The sequence below is a fragment of the Bombyx mandarina genome, chromosome 01 (genome assembly GCF_030267445.1).
Source record: "Bombyx mandarina strain Sakado chromosome 01, ASM3026744v2".
In the NCBI taxonomy this organism is placed as follows: Eukaryota; Metazoa; Arthropoda; class Insecta; order Lepidoptera; family Bombycidae; genus Bombyx; species Bombyx mandarina.
The window spans coordinates 16,740,323-16,759,597 of record NC_143208.1 but is presented as its reverse complement, the minus strand read 5'-3'; the positions used below and the strand labels follow the sequence as shown (position 1 = coordinate 16,759,597).

Here is a 19,275-nt window from a genome sequence, read left to right as displayed (position 1 = left end):
AACCATAATTAATTGAAATTACATGTACAAGTTTGTACATTGTTATGATTCTATTGTCAAAAACTATTTATTATATTTCTATAATCACACATTTCGCCAAGACTTTTTAGACTACTTTAGACTTTTATTTAGACTACACTTTGGACAAATATTAATAAAAACAAACCTAAATTAATCCATTCTCAATTTGACCACAAGCAACAGCTATAACCAATAATTGTTAATATAAGAAAATTTTGACAATAAACAAATAGTATGCATGCTGTGTGTGTCAAATACATGGTAGTGTGTGTAACGTTTTTTTTAATTGATGTAATGTATTTTTTATGCATAATTAAAAAAAAAATTAACATTCTGCACTCCTTCTCTATAATCTCTATAAGTGCGGGAAATTTCATACTCACTCCTCCGTCCGCGCTATTTTCGTAAAGATGGGTACAATGTTTTCGCTTCACGTATTAATATATAGATTAACAAAAATATTGTTAAAAACAACTAAGTTAATTAACACTATAGTTGCCGTTTATTATCGCTTCGAATTTTTAAAATGTCACGTGGATGAACAGTGAATAAAGTTTTTTTTTTTCCTATTAATCCAATAGCCTAGAGAGGCTATTTCAGCGTAACCTTAACTAGTAGGTGAGCTCATGGGGTTCAAACCGGAGTGTTGCTAACACTGTCCCTAGCAAGAGCAGTGCTTCGCAGAATCTACCACCGGATCGGGAACGCGACCCACTGAGAAGATCCGGCGAGAAACTCAGTGGGCTGTGTCTATGGGTTAATTCGCTCGTCGAGGCCTTCGTCTCAAGTGACGGGTTCGATGAGAACGGTGACCGGTGCTTGTGGTACCTAAAAGCACCGTTAATGGGTCGGGAGGATCCGTAATGACGTGTTTTGGACGACGTCGACACAAAGTGTTCGAATAACAAAGTATGTACCTAGTTAATGCGATAAAATTAGTGAAATCTCTACAGTGTAATTTAAGAATAATCAATAATACTATATAGTGTCGATGCGAGCGTCGGCCTCGCTCGTCATCTCCCGCCGCTTATCGATTCGCTGGACCAGACGTTTAATGCACCGTACAAATATATTGTAACGTAACTAAGTAGCTACCAAATGAAACGGGTCTGCATTCAAGATAGTATCATAAGGGCCGAAATTATAATGATATTCTCGTGATTATAACTATAGTTACTAATTAAATAAATTTTAATAAATTTGAATTAAAAATAGTTTAAAATGATTTTATTGTTAAAAGCGTGGCGTGATTTTCAGGATATTATCAAAATAACCTTTCAAGTCATATCTGTTCATAAAATATTTATAACTACTGATACCACGCACCCCACGCTTTTTTTACAATATTTTTTTTTTCTTAACCTATGTTTAATTGAAATTTATTAATTTTTTTTTTTTTAGTAGGATTTTCTTTAAAAGCGTATTTTGTTAGTTTTCTTAAACTATTATTTATTTTTCATTTTTTAGTTGATTTTCAGTTTTTTTTCAATACTTTTTTTTTAATATTGAATTGTCATCGGTCCTTAATAAGTATACCAAATTTCGAGTTAATCCGACGTTTTGAAGGGGGTCAGAATCATGTTCAAAGATTCCGTCACAAACATACATACGTCTGAAGCTAATAAAAGCGTATCAAAACCTATGCTATTGATAATAAATATCGCGTAAGTAATTTGGTTAAGTGCGAGCACAGAGTCGCTCATTCAAGCAAATTTAGGCGTAGACTATGACCAGTAGCGGACGAAGGCAAACTATGAAGCTTACCTGTCCCGGTGAAAGTGGTGGCCTCTGGGCTACCAATAAACCCTCATTCATAAAAAAACTATGAAGCTCTCTTAAGCTACACCTAGTTTTGCCTCCTTCCTTCGCTTTCAAGCTCGGCAGGATCTGGGAGTTATTCTCAGAGGAATCTTTATCTTTATAAGTCACGACTATAAAACTTCCACACACTGAGTAAGCTAGCTAAAAATCAATAGTAAATTATTTATAATTGAATTTTGCGATACATTAATAGTTTTAACATTTTTCTGATGTAATTTATATAATAATATGTATTTTTTTACTACAATTTAAATACGATGAAAATGTGTAAATGGAAAAAAAAGACGTATTTGATTATATCATTATTATTTGTGCTTTACAAAAACAGTTTACAAAAGCTAGATCCGCTGATTCTGAAAGATTCAGAGAGGAAAAACGTTACACAAAAAAAAAATGCTACGTAATAAATAATACAAGGGAAAATAGCGACAAAACCCAAGAGCGGCAACAAACATGAATGTCACTTGAAATTTCTATGGAATGGAATACTAATTTACATTTTAACGTTGGAAAGTAAGCTTCATATTCACTATACAAAAGGCAAACTTTTTATACCTCCTTGTTTTTAGCAGAAGTTTATTTATTTATTATTATTATTAATAAATAAATAAATATTTACTAACAATCACGCCACGTTAACTGGTCCCGTGATAAGTTCGTAAAGAACTTGTGTTACAGGTACCAGATAACGGATATAAATGTAAGATTTTTATTATACACATAAATATATTTAATATACATCCATAACACTGGAAAAGACATTTATATTTATCATACAAATATCTTCCCAGGCGGGATTCGAACCCGCGACCCCCTTGTGTAGTGACCATGTCACTCACCACTACACCAGACGGCCGTTAATTGCAAACTAAAAGCACAAAACTAAAATTGCTAAAAGGTTCGTTACTGCTGAGGAAATGTTGTGGAAAGTTTCACTGAAATCTAGGAAATGTGAAGGTGTACTATTTCAAATGTCCTCGTCGTCTAAATACCCGTATGGATCCTTCACGCGAAATTTATTTACGTCCGGAGCAACGTGTAGGTACAGATGAAAGCTGTAATGATTTATTTATAATACGTTTCCAGTTCGAATTTAATTAGCACGTGAAATATTATGATCAACGTGACTGAGAACACGAGTGATTATAACACGCAAATAATTTATATGTTTAAAAAATAAATGATTCGACGACTGCGGTATATTTTTATATTGCTTAGATTGGTGAATGGCCCGACACATCTGGTGTTGAGCTGTTATCGGGGATACTAACTAATTATGTGAATGCTGTCAATCATCTCGAGACATGTGATTCAATTTACAATTGTATTCAGTTTGCTGTCTCACATTTCAAAACAGAACGCACGTTAACGTCGTAGCAGGAATAGACATGTTGTACCTTTTATTTAGATCATTTTTACGTTTGGGAATCCAGTTAATGGATACCCCGCCCATGGCTGGGTTTGGTACTCCAAGAAGACTGCCGATTAAGCTCGATCGATCACTCTCTCTCGATGTGCGATCCCCATCTGAGATGTAACTCGGTTTTTGGTAGGTAAAGGAGATCCCATATTCAACATTATAATCACACGCGTGACACCCCTGGCCGAGAGAATCGTTGAGACGACAGCCAACAACTCTTTGCAATACAGGACCGCTGGCTCGTAGGCACGCCTACACACGGCAGAGCCACAGTTCTACTTTAGCTATGTAGCGTAGCGCGCATTCTCGACATTCTCAGGTCTCTTTTTGACCTTCACCGGGACTGGGCGAATCGCCTCAACGGTCCTATGACCAGCCGAAGGATCGGTCCGTAACCTGGACCATGACTCCAGCACCTACCATTAGTCACATTTATGATAAAGAAGGCTCCTTCGACTACGAATTGATCACGAGTCGTAAGTAGCTTGAAGGAGTCGGGCGCACTCGTACTCTTCGGATTAATAGTATAGTTAGAGATTTTTTTATGTATTTAAAACAATTATAAGCATTCTCAGCTATTTTTTTAACCGCTGTATTAGCATCACCTAATGAAAACGGCATATAGAGTTGACGCATGTCATCAATAGATGGCAGCGGTAGCTAAATTGAATCGCGCTCTCGTTTTGTGTTCAGTGCACATAAATTTCTCTCACGCAACCACCTCTGCGTGTTTAATTGCAAACCTAAAATGCTCAAAGCCTACTGAAAACTGTGCCAACAGGAATTTTTTTTGAGTCGTTGATGCGCGCTTTTTGCGCCACACGACCAATGAATTGTTATACTAATATATAAATCTACAGTGGTGTTTACGGATGTTCCGTTATAAATACCGAACCATGCATCCGATTGACTTGAAACTTGGTACCCATATAGAAAATACATGTACTTAATGGATAGGATAGGAATATTTATAGGAGTGTTGGACTCCCTAATAATAATGACAATAAATAATAATGTTAATTTTAAATGTCCAGCAAAGTGGCCGAGTACTAGTATATTATAATATTGGTTTAATAGGTACAACCGAATCGTGTTAATTTTCGTGACTTTAAATAGAAGACCAAACATTCAAACAAATTAACACGGCCTGTATAATACTGTGCATACGCGAATATTTCATTAACGAAGTAAGGATTCGCATGAAATTTGATGAAATACATTAAAAAAAACTATTTTGAATTCGGAGTATTTTATTTATTGAATCATTATTATTTAAGAGTAACTTGAGTAATTTATTGTTGAGCTTTTCTCATTTCTACGAAATTAAATAATAATTACATACAAGCTCATAAACATTACTTTTCCTATGCTAATTCAATTTTTTTAATTTTCATCCCAAAATACCAGCCTACTTACCAAATAAATAAATAAATAAATGATAAAATTAAGATAAATAATCGATTTCGTACATAGGAGTATGTACCTACATATTATTATGTTGTTTTTAGAAACGCTATTCAAAGTAGTTATGCATAAACACTGAGCAGAAAATTAATCTACAAAAATGTTTTGATTTTTTTAAATTTTAAATACTAAATTTCGATATTTTCGTTATCTTCAAGGGACGTATTACTATTATCTCATAATACCATAATTTCATTGTTCGATACTTAAAATATTTCTCTTTTCAAATAAATTGAAAAATGCAGGAGAAAGAGCTTCATAGCCCGAAGCTATTTATCTCCCATTAACTTATAAAACATAATTTTGTATTTTGATAAAAAAAACGGTACATAATATTTTTAAAATAGGTTTTTATTCATAGCTTCTTATATCTTACGTTATTATGAAAATAAATAATTAATGACGTAGGTAAATATGAAAGATTTTTAATTGCGAAATACACTACATACACCAATTCAAATCGAATACCGTTATAGAATGTTAATTTTTAAGTCTTATTTAATACACAACCCCGTTTAAGGGAAGTTTTCATGTTGTGTGTCGTCAATAGATGTCGTTAGTTTCGAATTCTGAATCGCGCTATACAGTTGTCCTCAGTCGTATTTATAAAGAGTAAACTTCGTTTGATCATTATTCGACGCCTACTACGTCCAAACTAGTGTTATTATTTCCGTTTCTTTTTGGGAGCCTAGTACTCTGAACGCTTAGAGATCCTAGGCTCAAATAATCCATGAAATATGCGAAATGTCATAATTGAAAAACATATCCCTGTTCTATACACAACCTTTCTCCTATTTAAATTGTTTTATGATGTCTGGTAAACAGACTATGGCATTTAATTTACGAAGATTTGGTTCTTAGCGATGTACTTGATCTAATCTAAGGCTAACGTTATTTTATTGTATTGATGATTGAACGTGTTAATTTCGCATCAGTATTATGTAATTACATACCGAAGCGCCGTACAGTACAACATTAACGCCACCAGCAGATATCAGATTGAGGCATCAATTGTGTTGTATAAAGGCTATTCCACCCTTCGAATTTGAAAACGCATGACTGCTTCTCCGGCCAAAATAACGGTACTTACCCCTATTGAACTGCAACACACGTGTAAAATATTTTATGATTAGGGAGTATACTAATAATTGTGTTTTTTTTCATACGATTTTATCAATTTTAATTTAGTCCACGGATCTCGACTGTGCAGAAATCCGTAAGTAATTAGACATATCTTTATTCCGTTCTAGTTTTTGCGCCTTATGATGATACTAGCTTTTGCCCGCGACTTCGTAAGCGTGGAATAGTTCACAAATAATGCTTTATTTTAGAACAAATTTGGTTAGCATAAAAACGTTATAGTGAACCAACCTTAACGTATAGACATATGCTGCTGCGGATTTTTTTTTACCTTGTAGGGGAACAATTCTGTCATACATTATTTTAGCGAAACTTTAACCGTTTCTGAAGTGCACGCAGCGGAAGCTCTCAAAAGGTAAAAATAACGCCGATTTTGAAACATTGTTTATTGGTGCTCCGCTTGTATTTGTCTTAGGGTGCTGTCATATATCCTATAGCCTTTCTTGATAAATGGGCTATCTAACACTGAAATAATTTTTCAAATCGGACCGGTAGTTATTGAGATTAGCGCGTTCAAACAAACAAACTCTTCAGCTTTATAATATTAGTATATATATAGTTCGTTACGATGAGAGAAACACGCGAGACTTTCACATAATATTATGTCTCGACGATATTCCATTTCAGGTACTTAAATCTTACTGCCCTCGTCTAAAAATATAAAGTTGCTAGCGCAGAAAACTTTACGTACAGCAGAGGATGATTATAGAGTAATCTATTCAAGCTAAGCTTAAGCTATTCAAAAACATATAAAGTTGTGTAAAATGTTCTAACAACTGCCATGGTGAAGTATCGAAATCGCTAATCAGATTTGCAATCCTCAGCCAAAAACACAAAAACAACATCAACTCGCAAACAACACAGTTCGTTACGATGGGCTGTACAGAAAAACCGATGCACCAGTTTCGAGCTTTAATTGAATCTCCATCATATTCGTAAATGACATGCAATTTAAAATTTCTATCAAGCTGTTGGACACGGCCGTGACATAAAAACAATTCGAGGGAACGGTAGGTTTTCGACCATTAACCACAGGCCACACAGTATATTTTTTTAACAAGTGATTGAAGTGTATATTTGTTTTTCGTGCCGTTTCGTTATGCGAGGTTTTCCATATGCGGCATTTTTTTTCCCTTCTAGGCGAACGAGCATACGGCTCACCTAATGGTGAGTGGTTACTGTCGCCCATGGATTTCAGCTATGCCAGGGGCAGAGCTAAGCCGCTGCCTACTATTAAATGCTCTCAACAAGCCTTGTTTGAAGAAGGACATGTCATAGTATTCGGGAAGCGCCGCGCCGTGGAGGGGAGCTCATTCCAAAGCCGGATGGTACGTGGCAAAAAAGATCTCAGGAAACGCACTGTGGATGAACGCAGTGGCACCAAGTAGTATGGATGAACTCTACTCCAGTGGCGGGCAGTGTGATGGTAAAAACGAGATGACGGAATTATCTCAAACAATTCTTCAGAGCACTCCCCGTGGAACATACGGTACAGAGGGAAGCAAAGTCCCCCCAAAGACCCAGAGGACCCCAATGAGAATGGGATTATCGACAATCCGAACGGCATGATAAGAAGACAATATAATGTTAGACAAACACGACAGAACATGAAGAATAAGTCATGCGAGGTTTTCTACAACACCTAAATTTAAGTAACGAATCGCGCGTATTCCCAATAATGATAAACTAAACGAAGAGTGTAACTGAGTTTTTGTTTAATTGTGATTAGTCAGTTTTTTGTCAGTTTTTAGTTTTTTAATTCGGCAGCTTCATGATTCATAGACAATTTTTTTTTTTTTTTTGTTCAATAGGATTCAAGCAAGTTTTCAAGCACGTCAAGCAAGGATTCAAATAAGTACAAGACCTGCGTGTCCTTTTTTCCCCTAACCGATGGTAACCCTAACCTGATGGTAGCCTGAGGACTATTCCAACTTCGCACGGACGGGTGGGTGATGTTACGGGAATCAACCTGGGAGAACTTGCTAACACTAGCAAGAGCAAAAATATATAGCTCCGATAATTGGAAAGTCAACGGGAAACAGTGACCAGGTAATCGGTAGCCCAAGAAATGTGAGAAAATGAAGAAATTGCCTAAATTTCAAAATTAATAGTAGGGTTTCTAACTAATCCGAACAAAAACAGTTTCACTGTAAAAAATTGCGCCAAGTCCACGTTTATAAAACTCATCTCAATAACATTTGCACTTTACAAAAAAAAGAAGACTTCAATAGCTTTCATTCTCTACAAAAATATGTGAAATACAAAAAAATACCAAGAAACCGTCATAAAGATGAAAAAATTAAAAAAAAATTGTTGAAAATTTAAAAATAAAAAAATAAAAATTTTATCGTACTTGGCGCGCGTCATTGAGTACCCCAAATTTTTCAGGATAAATGAACATCCTTTCAATGTTTAGAAATTTATAAGTAGGTCAACCTATGAAATGCATAAATGTAATTAATGAATTATTATTTCATAATAAGTTTTACAAAAGTTAAGTAAAATCGACATCTCATACGTATGTTATTTGAATTTTTTTCATTTCCCACTCATCTTTTATGATTTGAACTAAACACCCTCTCGTGTTCGCTTATACAAATACAAGCTACTTACGAGTCGATACGTATGTATACGTTGGCTTCAAAACATTTGAAAAAATTCTCAAAGATGTTTTTCAAAGGGTAGAAAAGAATAATAAAGTTTCAGCTGAATCTAAAGGGGTCGAACGCAAAAGTGGTCGATTTGGCATATAATAGCCCATAGGTATATAGTGAGAGCTGTTGAAAATTACCGTAGTTCTGTCTCAATTTCTCATAAAACGCTAACAAGAGCGAAAAAGATAACCTGGGTAACTTTTTCAGCTTTCACTGTATATTAAAGCAAAATGGTTTTTTTCTCGGGTTGAAATTCTTCCGAAAAATTTTGGGGTACTCAATGACGCGCGCCAAGTACGATAAAATTTTTATTTTTTTATTTTTAAATTTTCAACATTTTTTTTTTAATTTTTTCATCTTTATGACGGTTTCTTGGTATTTTTTTGTATTTCACATATTTTTGTAGAGAATGAAAGCTATTGAAGTCTTCTTTTTTTTGTAAAGTGCAAATGTTATTGAGATGAGTTTTATAAACGTGGACTTGGCGCAATTTTTTACAGTGAAACTGTTTTTGTTCGGATTTCATATCTTTTTGTTAAGTATTATTTTTTGCTCATTTATTACTAATTAAAAATAAATTATAAATATGTAGTCACTCAGCTTAAAAGCTAATGAAACGCTCAATTAATTAGTGTTTTAATGTTAGGTGCCCGACTGGCATGAGACTCTCGGGTTGTCAGTTCCGGTATCGACCGGGGACGCGTGTATTCTGCTTCAAAGTCTGGCGCGCACTAATTGGGGGTGCGAATGATGCAACAGATGCGCGGGCGCGGGTAGCGCGGGGTGGGTCGTCGCGGCACGGACCTGAGTCACATTCTCTTTGGCTGCTGTTGCCCCGCGAAACGGAACGTTGCGTTACATACTCCCCCTCCAAGTTGGGAACGCGTCCCGAGTCCAACTTGGGACTGTTAGTCTGAAGACGCGGCGGCCTTCCTCTTTGCCTCTTTGGCATAATTGGATCCGTACTTGAATTTGACGGAGAGTGGGTTAAATCCGCGGTGTGATACTTGCCGATGACATTGTTTGACAAGTCTGCTATGAAGTACGTTGTAGGACTAACTATTTTTACTACGCGATACGGGCCATCCCGTCGTGGCATGAACTTACGTGTTACACCCCTAGACGCATAAGCAAGCCATAACGAAGGAAATACTCTTCCAGTAGGACTCGGGAGCAAGCCACGGCGGTGGCATCAACAAGTGCGTAGAGTTCTACCCATCTTGTAGCTACATCCTCTACCAGGAGTACCCATCGCTCCCCCTGCTCTCCTTCTGGCAGTGGCCCGAACAAATCGATTGCGAGAAGCTCTCCTCGCTGTTGAAGCACAGGAGTGAGCCTATACGGCGGTACCGATATAGGCGGATGATCACCGGTATCAATGTGGTGCTCGGCGTAAAGGGTTGGGGCTCCCCCCACCCTAAAGATGTCTCCATTCTGCTGCAATAAATGTGATAGCTGCTGCCGTTCATCGGAGCCAAGCATAGAACCCTTATCATCACGCAGGAAGTCAGCAGTAGAAGCAAACATGCATGGCTTAGGGCACTCATATTCAATTGGATAGGTAACCCGTTTTCCCGAAAAATGCCAAGTGGATGAAGCAAAGTCAGCACAATACCTGCCGCCACCAAAAAATCCATGCCAAGCAAAGTTTCATTATTTTGAGCATCTGGAAAAACAGTAAATTCAAGGGTTTCTGACCTTTCGGGACTTATCCTTACTTCTAGAGTAGTGAGCAAAACTCGGCGGGTGCGCGCGGAACCGTCTGCAAGCCTCACCCGACGCCTGGTTTCCTCACACGGATGGTTATGCTTTAACAGCAATTCATAAAGCAACGCACCGGTAACGCTACTCTTAGCTCCCGTATCCAACAAAGCATTACCTCGTATACCTAAAATTTGAACACTTAAAATTGGTCTTAACCTAACCTGGTGCTCAGTAGAGTTACTCTGGGCAACACTTTTCACATTAGAATTAATCGTCGAAAAATGTCCGACGTTTTCCATGGTCACACTATTTTCGTTCATCATGGTCACCCACCCTATCGCGGCCACTTGGTACCTCGGAATAACTATGTTTTGGTTCGGTACCACTCGAGTAACGCATCAGGGGCCTATTCCTAGAACTAATATTATTGTTTATATTATGATTAAGTCTAGAATAATTTTGAAGTCTAACCTTGTTATCAGTACCGAAAAAGCGCGGAGGAAGAATCGCCTTAAAATCGGTAGGATAATAATTATTTTCATTATCAACAAAACATTGTTTACAATTATTAATATAAATGGACGACTTTACGGTGTTTGAAGTGCAAGCTGTATGCAACGAGCTGCCGCGATGAATAGAGTTCACTGAACTTGACAGCTGTGTATTTACTTTACCAATAGGTAAATCGGATGTGACTGATCGGGTCCGTGCAGCGTCGACGGCGTAATAACTTCCGTTACACTTTGTACACTGAGACCGAGTAACACCTTTGGTACCACACCCGTAACACGAGGATACAGCTTGCGTATTTTCGTTGTCGAATTTCGTTTTTGACGCTAATTTTAAACACTCATCACGAATATGTCCGTACTTTTTGCAATAAACACAGAACAGTCTTTTAACAATCGACGTAGATGATACATTATCAGTGTTCGTGTAGCGAGGCGCGGGGACTCGAACGGTGCTCGGCGCAGCGCTGTCGTCGCGTGGCGGGCCGCCAGCCGCGCCCGAGTTGAATATTTTCCGCGGCGTCATCCGCGCGTATGTATGCTGCGAAGTCGAAGCACCGGCGGGAACTTCGCCTACGGTACTACCCGATGAACGTGGCGTCGCTCGCTGAGGATGATGAATAAATTCAGGCGGACTGGTCTCGTAGATGGAGTCCTCGATATGGCGCGTTTTCTTTAATAACGTGTCGTATGAAGTTATTTCGTCTCTTCTTAATTTTTTACGAACACGACGGTGTAGAAGGCCGTAAAGCATATCAATTTGAACTTTCTCACTAAGGTCACCAGGTGGGAGTCGAGCTAGTAGGGCTCGTGCTCTGGCAACGAAGATCTCCGTCTTCTCTCTTTGTCCTTGCGACATTTTGAAGAGCTCTAAGTAGACTCGATGGGGCGGTCTGCAATCACCGAAAGCGCTTCGTAACGATGATAAAGCGTCGTCCCAGGAAGTGATGCTAGCTTTAACGCCTTGCCACCACACGGCTGCATTTCCGGTTAGTAACATCGATGTCGTGTCCTACGTCAGCACAATCTTTGTATGATTCGACCGCGTCAAGGAAACCGTCGAGTGAGTCGCCGGGCGCTCCGCTGAACCGCGCCGTGCATGACGCGAAGTTCCCAGAATGGTGAGCGGGCGTCGAGGAAGGCGGCGATGTCGGCTCCGACGTCGGTGTTGCTGATGATTCGAGTTGAGTTTTATGCTCAAAAACTCGGTCGAGTAGGCGTTCGAATGCTGCCATTTGACTTTCTTGTAATGACGCCATGTTGTTTGCGGTAAATGTTGGCGTCGGTCCCGCGGTTGAACCAATTTCTTCTTCAACGTCTTGAAAATCGGATTGACGCCGTGACTGACGACGAGTACGTGTCGTAATTACGTAGATTCACTCCGAAATACTAGTTAAAGGGCCCGCGCTTGGGCTGCCAGTTTAATGTTAGGTGCCCGACTGGCATGAGACTCTCGGGTTGTCAGTTCCGGTATCGACCGGGGACGCGTGTATTCCGCTTCAAAGTCTGGCGCGCACTAATTGGGGGTGCGAATGATGCAACAGATGCGCGGGCGCGGGTAGCGCGGGGTGGGTCTTCGCGGCACGGACCTGAGTCACATTCCCTTTGGCTGCTGTTGCCCCGCGAAACGGAACGCTGCGTTACAGTGTAATAATAATCAACATCAACTTTTACAAATTTAAACCGAATTAAATTTTGTTTCAAATGTGAAGGGTAGATGACGCTGTTCTTAATTATTTCAGAATTTAAAATTAAAATCTGAAAACCTTGAAACATCAATCCGCATAAATGTAATTTAAAAACTACAGTAAGAGGCTTAAATAAAAAGCTGAACTTAACTCAGCCTTAATTAGAATTTTCTTCGGAATTCAATAGTAAAGTTCAAGTTATTTTGATGAAATCAAAACCGAAATAATCATAGCATCTTAAACAATCACCTACGAATAAATATTAGTTATTATATTATTTATTATTCGTAGACAATCACAACGGTTTTATAGTTTTGGGAAGGGATTTTTTGTAACGCCATCTCGTAAAGTATTTCGGTATTACATTACAAAACAAAATTGTTTCTCCAACAGTAACAACAGTACTTGCTTCGGCAGTACTTAAACTAAAATACTAACAGTAACAACATTAACGTTATTTAATGTATAAACCGTTCAATAAGAACTGCAAACTATCCCCTTGAAGCTACAGTTTATGTAGGAATAATGACTTTTTGGCGGGAACGTGAGGTGTGAAGTTGTGTGATTTGTTTTAATTTGTCTATTTAGTGTTTCTTCGGGTTTAAATGTGTAATAATAGTGGTTTATTAACTGTTTAATATCTGTGAAAGTGCACAAATGTGGGAAAATTAAACAAAGTCGCTGTACGTAACTTCTCGGTTTCCTCCAAAAAGTCCACTGAGATCTTAGTAAATGACCACCACCATTTTACTAAGATTATATTTCATTCCATATCATCTCATCTCATTTCATTTCATCCCATTTGATTAATGTCTCAAATTAATCATCTTCATTTCATTTCACTCCATAATATCACATTTCATTTCACTCCATAATATCATTTTTCATAAAAATATGAATATAAATTAAAATAAGACATGACCTAAAGGTCTCAGTTACCAGGTCATAAAATCCATTACAAATAGGAATAATTCCAGCGCACCCTGGCGGCCGTAGATTACCATTCTCGAATATTTATAGTCTGTGGCATGTCACTTTTTACATCGAAAAAAGTCAGGATCGAAATTTTTGAGCGAGCCATAGTTTGTGGTGATAAAATTAATAATTTCAAGTAGATTAATTGTTGTAATTGATATAACTAGTTAATATCAGTAAAATAAAGTTGTGAGTGATTGATATAATATACAATTTAGGAACCAGAAGTACCGTAGAATTAAATAAAATTTCGCAACCTCAAAAAACTGTTCTGCTCACAGTAAACACAGTCGGTAGTCTGGCGCTCCGTTTACAACGGGATTTTTTAACGGAACTTGGCGCCAGATTCTACCGAATCTGTGGATACAAAATTCATATTTTATTTATTGAACATGACAGTTCATATCCCTAACATTTAATTATATTTGATATAATCTAATATAGCAAAACGCTGTCTTAAAATTATAGATACAATACCATACCCTTCCACAACATCGTTCTCTTAAATATCTACATCAAAACATGGCCTTCGCGACGCCGGGAAATCGATAATGAACTTGACTGAGCATTTTACAGTGTCACGAGGTGGTGTGTGCCGTTATATAGATCAACCAGTATGTACAGTATATCCTTCGATCTTACCGAGTCGTAGACATAATTAAAATTACTTTTACGTATTAATTTGGATTTAATTATTTTAATTTTATTAATTCTGTCGTTTCGAATACACTATCCTGGATTAATTACTCAATCCATTGTGTCTGACTCCGAAGCTGACTACAATCTAAATGCTCGGATGCAAATTTTAGCTTAGACGTTCAGTGAATCTGACTTAATTTAGGTCGATTAACTGGCTCATGTGGGTAGATACTGCGCTTTCTAAGACTTTTGTTGACCGTCCGAGTGCTAGCAGTCTCTCCACTAATTTCATCTAAACTATTTTACTAATAAACTCGGTACAAATTATGCAGCCATTCAATTATACATAGCATGCTATAGCGTGCTATGGAAAGGTGTATGCTCGGAGTTTCTTTGATGGATCAAGTTAGAAATGAGGAAATCCGTCAAAGAACCAAAGTAACCGACATAGCCTTAAAGATTAGCAAGCTGAAATGGCAATAGGCCGGACATACGTGTCGCAGAACCGATGGCCATTGGAGCAGACGTGTTCTGGACTTGAGACCACGTACCGGTAAGCGCGGCGTTGGGCGTCCCATTGCACGTTGGACCGATGACTTGCGGCGATATGCTGGGAAAGATTGTATGCGGAAGGCGGAGGATTGTGCATTGTGGCGGACTATGGGAGAGGCTGGATGTAGATCCAGCAGTGGAGAGACACAGGCTGATGATGATGATGATAAATTATACAATCCCTTTTTAACAGGATAGTCGCTAGAGCGCTATGGTATGTGAGGAATTCAGATCTTCATGACAACTTAGATTTAGAACTGATTCGTATTATTTTTTATTTTTTTCCTACCTATTCTAGTAACCTCGAGGGGTTATTCTAGATTCGCCAAATTAGTAAGGGAGCTCACGGGGCTCAACCCTGGTGACGTTGATAACACGAACTCTAGCAAGAGCCGTGCTTCGCAGAATAATCTACCACCGGGTGATTCATCGGTCAATAAGCACGTCCGTACACAATGATGCCGGTCACCGTTCTCGTCGAACCCGTCGCTTGCGACGAAGGGCTCGACGAGTAAATTAACTCCCAGACACAGCCCACTGAGTTTCTCGCCGGATCTTCTCAGTGGGTCGCGTCTCCGATCCGGTGGTAGATTCTGCGAAGCACGGCTCTTGCTAGGGTTCGTGTTAGCAACGTCATCAGGTTTGAGCCCCGTGAGCTCACCTACAAAAGTTAGGGTTACGCTGACATAGCCTCTCAAGGCTCTCAGCTTAGGTAGGAAAAAAAAAAAAAAAAAAAAAAGTGTGTGTGTCCGCTCCGACGCACGACTGGAGTTTACTGGATATAAAAAATTAAACGAAACAATACGAGAAATAGTTCTATATTACGACAACACGATACACAACAGATTATTAACAAATTAACGAGACACAAAACAAACGACTAACAAATATATGAAAATACAATAATGAGAGAAACGCGCGATCAGTACGAGGCTTTGTGGCGGACTGCCGGCGCAGCAGCCCGGCGTCACCTGCGATAACGCGGCCGCGCGTTGGCTCCTGATTGGCGCGCGCACGCATCACGCAATCAGGAGCCAATCAGGCGCATAACGCATTTCGTGTGACATGCTAGGCGCATAACGCATTTCGTGTGACATGCTAGTACGATTTTGGTCCCCATAATTTTCATACCCCGGGCCTATATATGTAAATCGATTCTAAAGGAGTAAACTCCAAAAAAACACAATGATGGATGCTTCTCTCGGAATGGACGATAATTATGCCTATTCCTGCCGCATATCAGTTATGCTTTCTAGTTGATATAAATTTTAATTGTGACTTCATCCTCTTGTACAACATGACTTCGTGGCAGCATCTACAAATGTATGTCGATAGGCACCGTTAAGCACTTATTATCAGGTGAAGAAAGATGTCGATCAACCAAAAAGGGAAATAAAAAAAGCGTACTTTGTTTCTTTAGGCCAGATGAACAACCGATATAACACAATATTCATGACTATAGACTTTCCTGTGTTCGACGATTGTTGGTGGTGAGGTGGTGGTTCTTGGAGATTTTAACGCTCACACGAAGAGTGGTTGGGGCCAAGAACTATTGATTACGTGAGTCGGGCTGCCGACGGTTTGACCTTGGCCTAAGAGCTCCATCTGGTGTTACAGCTCACCTGTGTTCCACATATTGAGAGGCACGAGTCTTCTTTGTTAGAGCTTCTGTTGACCACTCACTAAGCTGAATACAGTGAGGTGATTGATGCTCCTCTTTGATCGTCTAATTTCTGCCTTATCCGTGACGGTCTGGCTCATAGTGCGAAAGAGAAGGTTGACTCAAATTATTTGCCTCCACTGAGGAGTGACACTACAGATCTTTTGGTGTTGGGGCTAGTTATATACTCTCCTATTAGCGGGAAATTTGAACTCAAAATAAATAAGTCAAACACACTACTTTATGAACACTTTTAATGCGGATTGGATGTGAACAATATTAACTATATATTAATACGCGAAGCAAAAACTTTGTATCCCTTTTTACGAAAATTCCGCGGACGGAGTAGTATGAAATTTCCCACTCTTATAGAGAGTATAGAGAAGGAGTGCACAATGTTTTTTTTTAAATAGGTACTGCATAAAAAATACATTAAACCAATAAAGAAAATATTAGACACACTAACATGTATTTGACACACACACACGCATTTATACTATTTTGTTTATTGTTAAAGTCTGCGGTCAAGTTGAGACTAGATTAATATTGATTTCTTTTATTATATTATTTGTCTTTAGTATAACCTTAGCGAAACCTGTGATTATAGAGGTGTAATATAGTCTTTGACAATAGAACCATAATAATGTTTAAAGTTTTAATTTAAATTAATGATTATAGTCGAATTTCGGCTACCGGGCGACCACTAGTAATAACAATAGGAGATGGAGAAAGTGATCAGTGACCGACAGTACAGCTTCCGTTACGGCCGCTAAGCGGGTGATCTTCTCGTGCACTTTACTCAGAGGTAGGCCGAGGTCTTGGAGAATGAGGCTCTGACCATGAGCCTTGATATCGCGAAGACCTTCTATTCGTGTTGGGGTGCACGACACTACTTTTCTTCTCTTCTACCGGAAACTGGCCGTTACACAACACAATTGAGATGTCAAGTAGATGCCTCAAGTAACCCAAAGGCATTTATGCGGTGATGTATGATCGAGTTAGATAGACATGAGCTAATATAAATACTAATAATAAATAATAATAAAAAAATAGAATTTCTTAGAAAAACTAAAATTTAGATTTTTTAAATTTAGATTAGATTTAGAAGATTAAAAAAATTATCTAGAAAGAAATTCTAACTTTTTGTATCATTATTAATTATTATTAACTCGATCATACATCGCATCATCATCACAAGCTAGAAAGCTAAGACGAACTAAAATAGAAAAACCCACTAATATTAAAAAAAATATATACCTTGTTGTAAAAAAAATGTAGAGCTATTAGTATCGTGCTACAAATAGTTCATAGCTACATGTTAGTTAATAAGAGTTATAATGAGATTGACGACAGCCAATATTATTTTCGAATTATGAAGAAATAAATGATATTCGTCTTTAGTGGTTTTAGACGACATCTCAAAGCTGGGAGAGCGCCCAATACGGCTTATCTGTTTATTTGCACCCGAAATTCAGTCACGTTGCAAACTGTCAATATTCACGGAATTGCAATAAGGTATAGTCAGAGTTTGGTAAGCAGCTTTGTGCACGAACAGTGTTTGTTGACCACGCAACCTGTCTTTGACAGTTGAATGAAAGCCCACACAGGGACCCTGCTGTGACTCGTATAGTTAGGAAACGCAAAGAGAAAAGGGTACCTACGTTCATTTTCAATCGATACACAACTTTCTGAAAATGTTAACGTCACCTGAAGTGTTGCCTGATCACGTTTTTTATTGCACAGGTATAATGAAAGTTTGTGGTTAAAATATTACTTAAATACTAATAATACGTTAAAATGTATACATATAGGTATATGTAGATAATTACGGTAGGCAGCGGTTGGCTCTGCCAGGGATTGCTCAAGTCCCGGACGAGCTTGCAGCGCGCACTCTGTGTGCTGTGGGTCTCGTCTGCGGTGGAGTTGCTGGACTTCCACCGGGCGCGTCCGTACTTCCAACTGCCAAGACTTCAGGTCCGGGAAGGACGGAGTGCAGAGGAAGATGTCCGAGAAGGACCTTGAAGTAAGCTCCTTTAGAGCCAATGTCGTGTCGGACGATAATATGGCTACAGTCAGTTCAGCCCAATCGTCGACCCGCTCGTCGCCGACACGACAGCGGAAAAGGGTCCTTAATATAAGCTCAGACGGGATGAGCAGCAGCTCCGGTTCGGAGGCTCAGGGCCCGTCAGTTGCGAAGCCCAGAGCTGTGACGCCATCAAAGCGTGACAATCACGGCTGCGGTCAACTGACGACGGACATCGGGCGCTCACGTGCCCTAGCTCATAGCATCAGAAGCACTGTAGCTTCTTAGCCTCTAGCAGATGAGCGCGGAGCACGCTCTAACCGACTCTCAATTTCGGACCGGCGAGGACCTTCGTCGCGGCAGCGACGGGCAACCGAACCAACACCTGACCCATCCCACCTGGGCCAGATTTGATCTCTCAGATCTTCACCGCTTCAGGAGTGCATTCGCCAATCCGGGCGAGCTCAGCGGCAACTTCCTCCGGAGTCAGGGAGTCATCCAGTCCGCTGATGCGGATGGCTGCAGTTGTCACTGGCCTGGTCACAATGACCCCCTCCGCGGACAGAATCTCACGAAGCTTTTGGGCCAGGTGATTAGCCTTGGCGTTCTGATTAGCACCTTCTACTACCAACACCTTGACCCCAGTCACTGCCGACCAGATGGGGATTCTGAGTGCCCCAGGGTCCACTTTGGCTCTCGCTTCGGCGAGTACGGTATGTGAGTCCTCTTTCTACAGCCTCCGGCTGTAGCTTGAGCACAACAGCTTGAGAGCGCGGAGGGCGCAGCTTCTTCTCTTTCCTCTTTGCAGAGGACGGGTTTTTCTTTCCCGCTTCAGCGGGTGCTACCACTAGAACCGTCCTCACTGCTTTCTCCCTCAGCCGAGCGCCCAAGGGTAACCATTGACCAGCTCTCGATCAAGGAAGCTGGAGCCGGGAGGAGGGTGTGCGTTCCAGGTGGAGCCATTTGCGCAGTGACTTTTCTTCTGGGGCCTTGAGTCCTCTTTTT

General features: G+C 39.4%; 1 pseudogene; it reads right to left on the bottom strand.

Annotated features, from left to right (window-relative positions):
* Positions 1-10,965: 10,965 nt before the first annotated feature.
* Positions 10,966-12,125, bottom strand: LOC149503620 (activity-regulated cytoskeleton associated protein 2-like; annotated as a pseudogene).
* Positions 12,126-19,275: the final 7,150 nt, after the last annotated feature.